The sequence below is a fragment of the Stegodyphus dumicola genome, chromosome 4 (genome assembly GCF_044657685.1).
Source record: "Stegodyphus dumicola isolate Sdum_Otavi_A_Nest chromosome 4, ASM4465768v1".
Taxonomy (NCBI): Eukaryota; Metazoa; Arthropoda; class Arachnida; order Araneae; family Eresidae; genus Stegodyphus; species Stegodyphus dumicola.
Window position 1 is genome coordinate 227,993,756 of NC_140771.1, and position 9,891 is coordinate 228,003,646.

Here is a 9,891-nt window from a genome sequence, read left to right on the forward strand (position 1 = left end):
ATCCGAATGAGGTCTGGTCCCAGTTGATTTGGATAATTGGAGTTCTAGTGTACTGGTATCATTTTTAACCCGTCAGCACACGCGCTGGGGTAAAATCCACCCACGTGTAGTCTTTTCTTAGAAAATAAGGGAAGGTCGTACGTGACCTTTCTAGTACTTTATGTACCTTTCAAGATCAAGGTTAGGAAGTGGTCGTCCAAAGGAATTTTTCCCGTGTGCATGGGACTTTTGTGTTTTCAGGGAAGGCATGTGCAACGGGATTGTAGCTACCCCGCGCATGTACTAACGTTTCACTTCCAGGGAGACATTCATTGAGACGAGTGCGTACGAGCGAGAACAGTAACGACTGCGGGTTCTTCTCGCTAGTGTTGAAACTGATAGCGAAATTGAAAATTCCGATTCTGAGTGCGATAATATTTCTGAAAGTGCTCACGAAACTGTTTCTGACCAGTGATATGATGATTCCCATGATCTTCTTTGACATCATATAATTTTTATGTTTAAATAGATGGAACAATTTGAAGTAAGAAATTACCCTCGAAAAACGTTCGGACACCGCTGCACAGTATAGTGTCAAGAAAAGCTTTAGAAATTTGAAACATCCAACTGAGTGTTTATTGCAAATTATTGATGAATAAATAATGGAAGATTTGGTAAAATCAACAAACATTTACATTTCATCAATAAGAAACAAATTCTCTAGAGAACGTGATGCACAAGAGACAAACGTAGCTGAATTGGAGGTGATGTTTTTCCTATTATATTACGCTGGAATGCTGAAAGCAGCACTCCAGCGTTTGTAAAAATATGTACTTGTTTGTAAAAATATGTTGTTACACTATGTGAGGATTGTTCAATGTGAGGAGATTATTTGAATAATAAACTCAGGTAGGAGGGGGGCGGAAAAACTATGTGTCATTTATATTTTTTAATATTCTTATTTAGAATCCATTCTTTAATATCAATAATTGTATGACATTATATTCAGTTTTAAGGAAAAAAGCTAGTAAGAATGCAGCCTTTTCATATTCCTCTAGTACTTTATCAAACCACTCTTTATAATAAACACTTATGTTTAAAAAATATGTATATATGAAAACGAATTTTTCTAATATAAAAAAATCATATATGTATCTTATATAAGTTAGTAATTTTCCATAAATTTCGATTTTTATGGCTTACTTTAGGTAACAAGTATGGAAATGTTTGTATAACTTGAAGTAAGATTATCTCGAATTAAAACTGGAAAAAAGGTTTAACAGAATTCACAAAGCTTATTTATCCATTCATTGAAAACAAAGAAAATGCATTTATTTACACGTTGGGGGGGTGAACTCCGAAAATCAAACACTGGGGTAAAATTTGTCCCGCGCGGGTACTAACGTAGCGCAGTGATGCAGGTGTGCTGAAGGGTTAAGTAGCAATTACGGAGCATGCTTTAAAATTGCACTTAAAGAGTGTTATATAATTCTATGTTTTTTTTTTGAAAATTTGCTTACCTTCGTTTACATATTCAGTATACGACTTTCGTAAACGTACCAGAAACATTTTTAATATAAATGCGTTTTAACATAGTTTAAAAGAAATACAGAGAAAGTGCATTTAAATGTCATCCAAAATTATTCAGCCTTGTTTTAAATAGCATGTAAGGTATTTCTCCCCCCCCCTTCTTAGCCAGCCTTTGTGGAGTAATGATCTGCATGCTCAGCGCGTAAATAAGAGGTCCGCGGTTCGATTTCTGGAGAAGGCGTTGCTAATTTTCCATTTCGCCTGCTTCCAAAAATACCTAATGTCTCTGCAGTGGCGCCCGAACTAAAAGGATGTTGGACGATGATACTCCTTACCCAGGATTTGTCTATTGGGTCCCCTAAAAAGCCCAATCGCCATTTAAAAGGGGAAGTATATAAGGTATTTCTCCCGCCTTCTTAGCGATCCTTCGAGATGTAGTGGTCTGCACGCTTAGCGCGTAATTACGAAGTCCACGGTTAAGTTCCCGGCAAAGGCATTTGCTATTTTTCATTTTTCCCGCTTAAAAAAAGAAAATAAAAAACCTTATGCCTCTACAAGCATTTTGGTATAACAAATAAATCTGTTTGCTTAGATTTCAATGTGCTTGCTGCTTTCTTATTTTGCTTGTTTAATGATGAAAAGCAACTGAAAATAAGTGGATTTAAGAATTTTTTCCTTCTTTTCCACACAGGAAGAAACAGCATGCGTAGTATAAATAATTTCCAGAATTTAATTCCTCCATATGCTCCAGATATTTCAGACTGTAATTAATTTTTCAGCAACTTTCGTTTATTAGTCACTAAGACTTTTGATTTCTATGCCTTATGGAGTTCTGCTCTCTATATATTCTTTTCAAAAGCAGAAAGCAATTAAAAAAATAAACACAATAGAAAAAGCAGTACGCGTAATAAAATGTAGAAGAGAAACATATATGACTACTAAGGTGGTGAAAAAGTAATTATATTTTGAAATTTCAGTTCATAAGGAAGAGCTAGTTTTTTTTAATTAATCAACCTCTCTCTCCAAGTGCCTGAAAAGAGAAAACCATTCATAAAACCACACATGTATGGAAAATTTTATCTGTCATTTTGCTAGATTTTTTTTCTATTTGAGAGCAACTATTTGAGAGAGAGGATGTGTAAGGATATGCAACAGTTCTACTTCCCATTTGCTTCCTCCATTACATTTAAAAAGTATTAAAAGCATAAACTGTTGTTATATCAAAATGATATTTTAAGATTATTAAAAAAATGTTAGACAATTCATATTTATGTTAAAATGGCTCCTAAGAAATATTTAAAAAGTTGTTGCATAAATATTTAAAATAAGTAAACACATTCTCAAAAAAAATATACAGTTGTGTAAGAGATGACTTTTGTCCGATTTTGCATTACATTCTTCTCATGTAAGAGTACTATGAGTAAGATTATTTTATATGCTATTTTAAAACGTTAATCAAATAGATCTTCTAGAAAATATTTGTTTTTATATAATACTAAGCTTCTTTGCAATGCTGGTAATATATTTCAGAAACATGCTGCTTAAAAATTATTAGTAACAGTTCTATAAACGGCACGAATCTAAAATATAAGGACAAATTATGTCACGACTACAGAAAAATACTTCATTTATTTTAAATTAATTTTTTCGCTTATATGAACTGTTACTCTGGTATATGAATATTACACATTTCGTTTGTAACACACATTTTTTTTAAATCTGTGGAGACATTTGGTTATTTAAGTAGGAGACATGAAAAATGAGCGATGCCCTTCCTGGGACTCAGCCATGGACCGTTATACTAAGAAGGAGGGGGGAAATACCGTATATACTCCCCCCTTTTAATGAGCGACTGGGGATTAGGGGAACCAGTCGCCAAATCCTGGTGGTGACGAATTATCGTCAGCCACGTTTTATTAGTTTGGGCGCTACTGTAGAGGCATTAGGATTTTTTCATGTTGCAGACGGGAAAAAAGTGCAGTGTTTTATCCGAACTCGAACCTGGACTACTCGAATAAGCCTCGAGTTTATGCTACCGTTACACCAGGAAAGCATGCTGGAAGAAGGAAGAAAATACCTTATAAATATTTCTTTAATATTTCTTTTCACATATTGTTTCTTTAATCAGGCACAAATATAAAGATGAGATGTAAAATTTTATATTTCCGTATTGCGCATAAATTAAGTTTTCTGAATAGTATTTTGACTTGAAAGATATGCTGCGGTTGTAAAAAATGCTGCGATGTTTCGCTATTCAATATTAAAATTAATGTAATCGATACTTTTTTTTCAAAACTATGGACATTTTATAAACTTTGGACTACTTTTTACTAGATATAAGCTTTAGGAAATTTATTTATCTATAGCACCGAAATGGTGTATGCTATCAAATTTTGCATTGAAAGTTATATTTCGTCACGGTGTACTATCATATTTTGTTTTCGTCTAAAATCTCTTCTTTTGAAAAGATTCTTTTTATATATTTATAAATTTATCGAGTAAATTTATAAAACAATTTTTGCTAGGTATTTGACAACATATAGTAGTGATTTATTAATATTTTATTATATTTCGCCTTTTATACTTTCAAAGGTGTAAATGAAAAATATGCTAAAATGAAGTAAATAAATGGATATTTCTTATGCAAAATGGCAAATAAACGTAAAATATTTTCTTAAAGTCTATGTGATGGAAAACGTATTGGTAATAACTTTAAAAAAATCGTAGAGTGCAATTCCGTTTTTGGTCACTTTCGCTTGATTACGGTACATTCTGTCGTCGTACAAATTGTAATATTTTTTAACCTGAATCTTCTGAAAACGGAATCACTCTATTATATCAACTTGTGCTTAATATAGTCGTCAAATCGGAAGATTTTAGAACAAAAAATATCTTATAGAAAAAAATAAGGTAAAAAATACTTCATTATTTGTCATGCACAGTTCGTGAAACTGATTAAGGACTTGTCTTATTCTGAACAGAAAAGAATGCAGAAAGAATTTTTATTTCTTGTTCATGTGTTATAGACTAAGATGCTTACAGTTTGTTGTAAATCTGATATTTCCTTCTTCTGTTTTATGTTTCATTCATATTTCACTATTGCTAGTTAGCTTATGAAGATGCTATTCTATAGAAGTCTGGGATTATTCTAAAATTTTACATTACGAATCAGTTTGGACCAGCTTCCTGGATTTACTAACTGAATCGAAATAAACAGTATTACACTGGCTAACTACATAATTGCATAATAGTAGATTAATACTTTGTAAATGTCTCAAAACTTGTCTGTGGCTATATGCGTTGCTTATAGTTTCTTGAATTAAACGACAGCTTAACTCCTAGAATTTTGAAAACGCAGAATGTAGCTCATTAACGGTACAGCCTAAACATTTATGAATTATCACCCTTTAACCTATGTATAAATAGTATAAAGACACACGTATATTTTAAAGTAAAGAACAATGGTAACAAGGGAAACAGATGTTAATACCGTCTTTAAATTAAAACGGTTATTAAAACTGAGTTTTCTTCTGTTATAAATTCAACTCTATGAAACAACGTTTCATAAAAGCATTTGATTACTAAATTTATGTGAAGCAATACAAGGATTATTTCCCTTAACTGCATTACAGTTTATAGCAAGATCATGGCAAATAATGTTATCTTAGCTTCTCGTACCATTCTTTTCCTATTCCAACTTTTCAAAAGAATTCTGATGTTCGCTTTTTTTTTATAGTCTCTCATTTAAACAAAGGTACTCCAATCACAGGAATAATATTTTGTTTGAAAATTAAAAGTTTATGTACCCTCATCTTGTTGTGACATTTTTTTAATTATAAAGCAAATTTTTAATTTGGTATTGATTTAAAACTTTTTAATGAAAGAACTAGCTTCTGATTGTTTAAGTAAACTGTAAAAGGAAATAACAATTATTTTTCTTGCTTGTAGTTGAAGCAAAGAACTTGGAGAATGGTTACAGTCGAAAACATCGCGGCAAAAACAACATGGACGAAAACGTCGCGGAGAAAACAACGCAAGGCGAAAACGTCGTGCTATACAGAACATCATGGGAGAAAACATCGCAAAAAGAAAACAACGTGGTACAAAATATCGTCGTCGAAAATAAAGCGGTTCAAAACTTCGCAGTTTAAAAACATCGTCGTGGAAAATATCGTGGTAAAAAATAAAATGTCTAGAAATCATCGCCTGACGATAACATCGCAGACACGCTTTTTTCAGGCTTTAATAACTGTAATTGGATATTCCCATAATGATTTGTGAGCGCAAGATGGAAAGAAGAATAATTTTTACGTTCATATTTTTATTAACTAATAAATAATTGCTGATAAAGTAAGAAGGAAACTTTAAAAAAATCAATGCAACATAGCACTTAATAGAATTTTAAACCGACATAGTTAACTAACAAAGCCGGTAATAAATTGCTTTTTATATAAAGTTTTTACTGGTAATTTTTCATGAAAAGTACAATCTAAAAAAGATTAGAAAAACGAAGGAAAGTAACTACATGACCTTATCTATAAAAAAATCTGATGTGTACACCACATGACTTCCTTGTACGGAATATTAAATTATACGCATTTTCTTGCGTTTTATTTAAACTTATTGGATTGAATTAAGTCTACTTCGCCGACAGCGCATAAACCACAATAGAATAAATGCATTCTTTAAAATTCACTCTAGTATTTGTTTACCATAGCGACGCTCCGGCGCTAGGTTCACTTAAAAATTATTACTGTAACTAAATTTGTATTACTGTTAGTTTGCGCGCAGTGCTTCAGTACGAATTTTAATTTTTCGGAAAATACAGTTAGTTTTTTCTTTATAAAACAAATTCTTATACACTATTAAGTAAAATAAATCAAGAAAGATAATTATCTATGTATGAAGATGTAATTTCATATATGTATGACAAAAACAATTTGACTTATTAAAACTCGAAAATCAGCTAAAATTCTCAATTTTTGTGTTACGCAAAACTGATGACTCCCCTTCAGTATTATATTTCGTTCACATTATAACTCATAATGCACACAATTTATATCATTTAAAGAACAGAATTATCTAATCGTTGCCACATCTTCTATTCAAATACTATAATAAAGCTAGAATGATGTATAAAAGAAATTAAGCAAAAAAAAAAAAAAAAAAGAGTTTTTTCACAGACGATTGAGTATTTCTCATTTAATTAATTCAGTTCTCACTTCGCGAGAAGGCAAAAATACATAAAAACTCAAAATATCTATATTAAAAATTACGAAGTAAATTTCAAACACTTATTTTCTCGAAAAAAAATCCAGAAAGAATTAAGCATGATTTAATTGGCAATAATAAATGAATGCGTTATCTTTGTTGTTGCGAAGCTAAGTTTCTCTAGATTGGCAACAAATCCACTAGTCTCCCGTTTCAAATGTAAACATCAATGGCCGCCTTTAAAAAAGGCTTAGCGGCAATTAAACAACTTTAAAATTGCTGATAATTCTAAAAATATTGCACACAGATTTACTAAAGACATAAAACCCTTAACCGGAAGATAAGAGCAACATAATTCAATCATTTTTAAAGCAAAAAATGTACAATTTACAAACATATAAGAGTAAAGAAACTGAGATCACTGAGCCGGGTAACAGAGTGGATATATATATAAATATATTTATATATGTTTGGTGCGGCCGATTGCAACCAAAATACGAGGTGCACATCTACATGTTATAGCAGTCCTATATACAAAATTTCAACGTTCTGAGGCTACTCGTTTTTGAGTTATGCGAGATACGTAAGTAAGTACGTACGCACGTACGTGCATACGTTCGTACAGACGCCACGAAAAATTCTCTTCAGAATTAGTTTTAAAGCAGTTTTATAATTTTTTTGAAGGAAAAGAGTATTTTATTCTGTCCTTACGTACAGATATCACGCAAAAACATCGTTAAATTGCATTCGATAGCGGTCAAAATGGATATTTTCGTTGAAATATGCTGCCTGAAAGTTTTCACGATTACAATACTTCCTTTTTACTTCGTACAAGGAAGTAAAAATTGCTTCTGTAGAAAATAAAAATAAAAAAAAGCATTATCAGCAAAAATTTATTAGTTAATAATAAATATGAAAGCAAAAATTATCCTTCTTTCCATCTTGCGCTCACAAATCAATATGGGAATATCCATTTACAATTATTAAAGCCTGAAAAAAGCGTTGTCTACAATGCTATCGTCATGCGATGATTTGTAGATATTTTATTTTTACCACGATATTTTCGACGACGATATTTTTAAACTGCGAAATTTTTGAACAGCTTTATTTTCGATAAAGCTTTAATATTTTCGACGACGATATTTTGTACCACGATGTTTTAGAAGTGCGATGTTTTCTCTTTACGATGTTTTCTTTCACGATGTTTTGTAGTACGACGTTTTCGCCTTACGTTGTTTTCTCAGCGACGTTTTCGTCCGCGATGTTTTCGCCGCGATGTTATCGGCGGTCACCTTGGAGAATAGTCTAGAAAAAATTGGACATTTGAAATGAATGTTTCCTTTTTTTTTTTGGAGTTGTAGAATGGGATTGCTAAGCATTGAATATGGAAACTTCGCGAAACAAAAGTAATTGGCCTTTTTTAAAAAAAGTAATTTGCCTTTAGGTTGTGTGTTCCCATGGCCAGCATGGGAAAGTGTCTGAGTGCGTTATTTTATTAGGAAAGAAAGACAGAATCCAGCGACAAATGAATTCGCTACTTCGACTGCCGAGATAAACTGAAGATAGGTGTAGATGAACTGCAATGGTGATGTAAGAACAAGGTGGACGAGACAAAATAGTTAGGGGAATGCTCCTTTTCTGCCAGGCGACCGGAGGACAGTCCGGAAGAAATGTTTACCCACTTCGCAATTTAGCTGAGTAATCTTTTCTGAGATCAATTGACACCTTTCTCAGCGTACTTCGGTAAATTCCTTAAAGAATGGAACCTTGGAGATGAGAGTCTTGTGCGCTTCAAATCGGACCATTCCGCTTTTCAATACCCCGGCTGAATTGCCAAAGTTAATATAAACTTCCTCATTGGAATTTAGATCCGCATTTCCCACTTTGTGTAGCATGTAATGTATAGAACTATCTGTACTCAAGGACTTTCTTTCATAGAATCAAATCATCATTATAGTATTACATTAAGGTATGTGTTTATTTCTTATGAAGCACCAAAAATTTATGTTAATTGTTCTTAAAATTTGATAGGTAATGCTGAATATCGTAAACTTCAATATTATATATATATATATATATATATATATACGAATTACGAGAGACAATAAAAGAAAAATAAATGGAAGTTAATCCAGTGAGAATCCACTGACGGGTTGCTCGGTTTTATTTTACGTTAAACTCACTTGTATTTGTATTGATATGGTAGTACTAACCTTTATAAGGAAGTGTTCTTAATCATTATTTTATTTAAATTAAATGAATTATAATTTTTATATTATTTTAATTGTCAAATAAACTTTATACATAACATTCCAATGATTATACAGTCCGAGGTGGTACTTTATTGAAAACTCAGCAATATTAATAATAAATTTGCAAATATCAACAATTCGAAATTTAACTCAAAATAGTAGTATTGTAAACTCAAAAATAACAAAACTGTATTAACAAACTATTCCATCTTAAGTGGCCAGAGTGTGTATCGAAAACTAAAGTAACGTTAAAAGCCACCTGAGCCCCAAATTCTTTTGACATATGCTTTCTTTTCTCTTCTGTTCTTTTGACTTTAAGTTCCTGACTTTGTTTTGAGTTTGAAAATCCGTTCCATCAAATCAACAATTACGTAAGGTCTGGCAGGTTTTTGAAAAGTATTTCACAAATTTCTGCCATATTAGTAGGAAAATTCTCTTCTTTTTTATTATATCAAGTACAACGGAATTCAACAAGATTGCCCATTCGACGATAAACAAACTATTTTTACAATTCGTAACAGACTAGTCACGCACCCTATCAATTTTTAATTAAAATAAGCAATCTCAAGAATAACAAACACCTCACTTTTCGCCTCGACTTAAGGATATGAAATGTGACAAATACACCGATAACTCATTAAACTCTTAAGAGAATGCCATTATGAAAACATCGCTGAAATTACACCATCCAAATCCCCTCCAGATTAATTTTACTTCGCAACACATCTCATGTGACCGGAGTTTAAGAAATGGCGCTTTCCAACAAACGCGATTATGATATTTTGTTCTTAAACCTTCATTAAAGGAAGTCCGCGGGGAGCGTAATGACGGAAGAACAAACACGTAGAACGCGAGACACGTGGGTGTGTGAGGTGTAGGGAAGAGAGTGTAGTATGTGTTCTGAGAACCCGCGTAATTG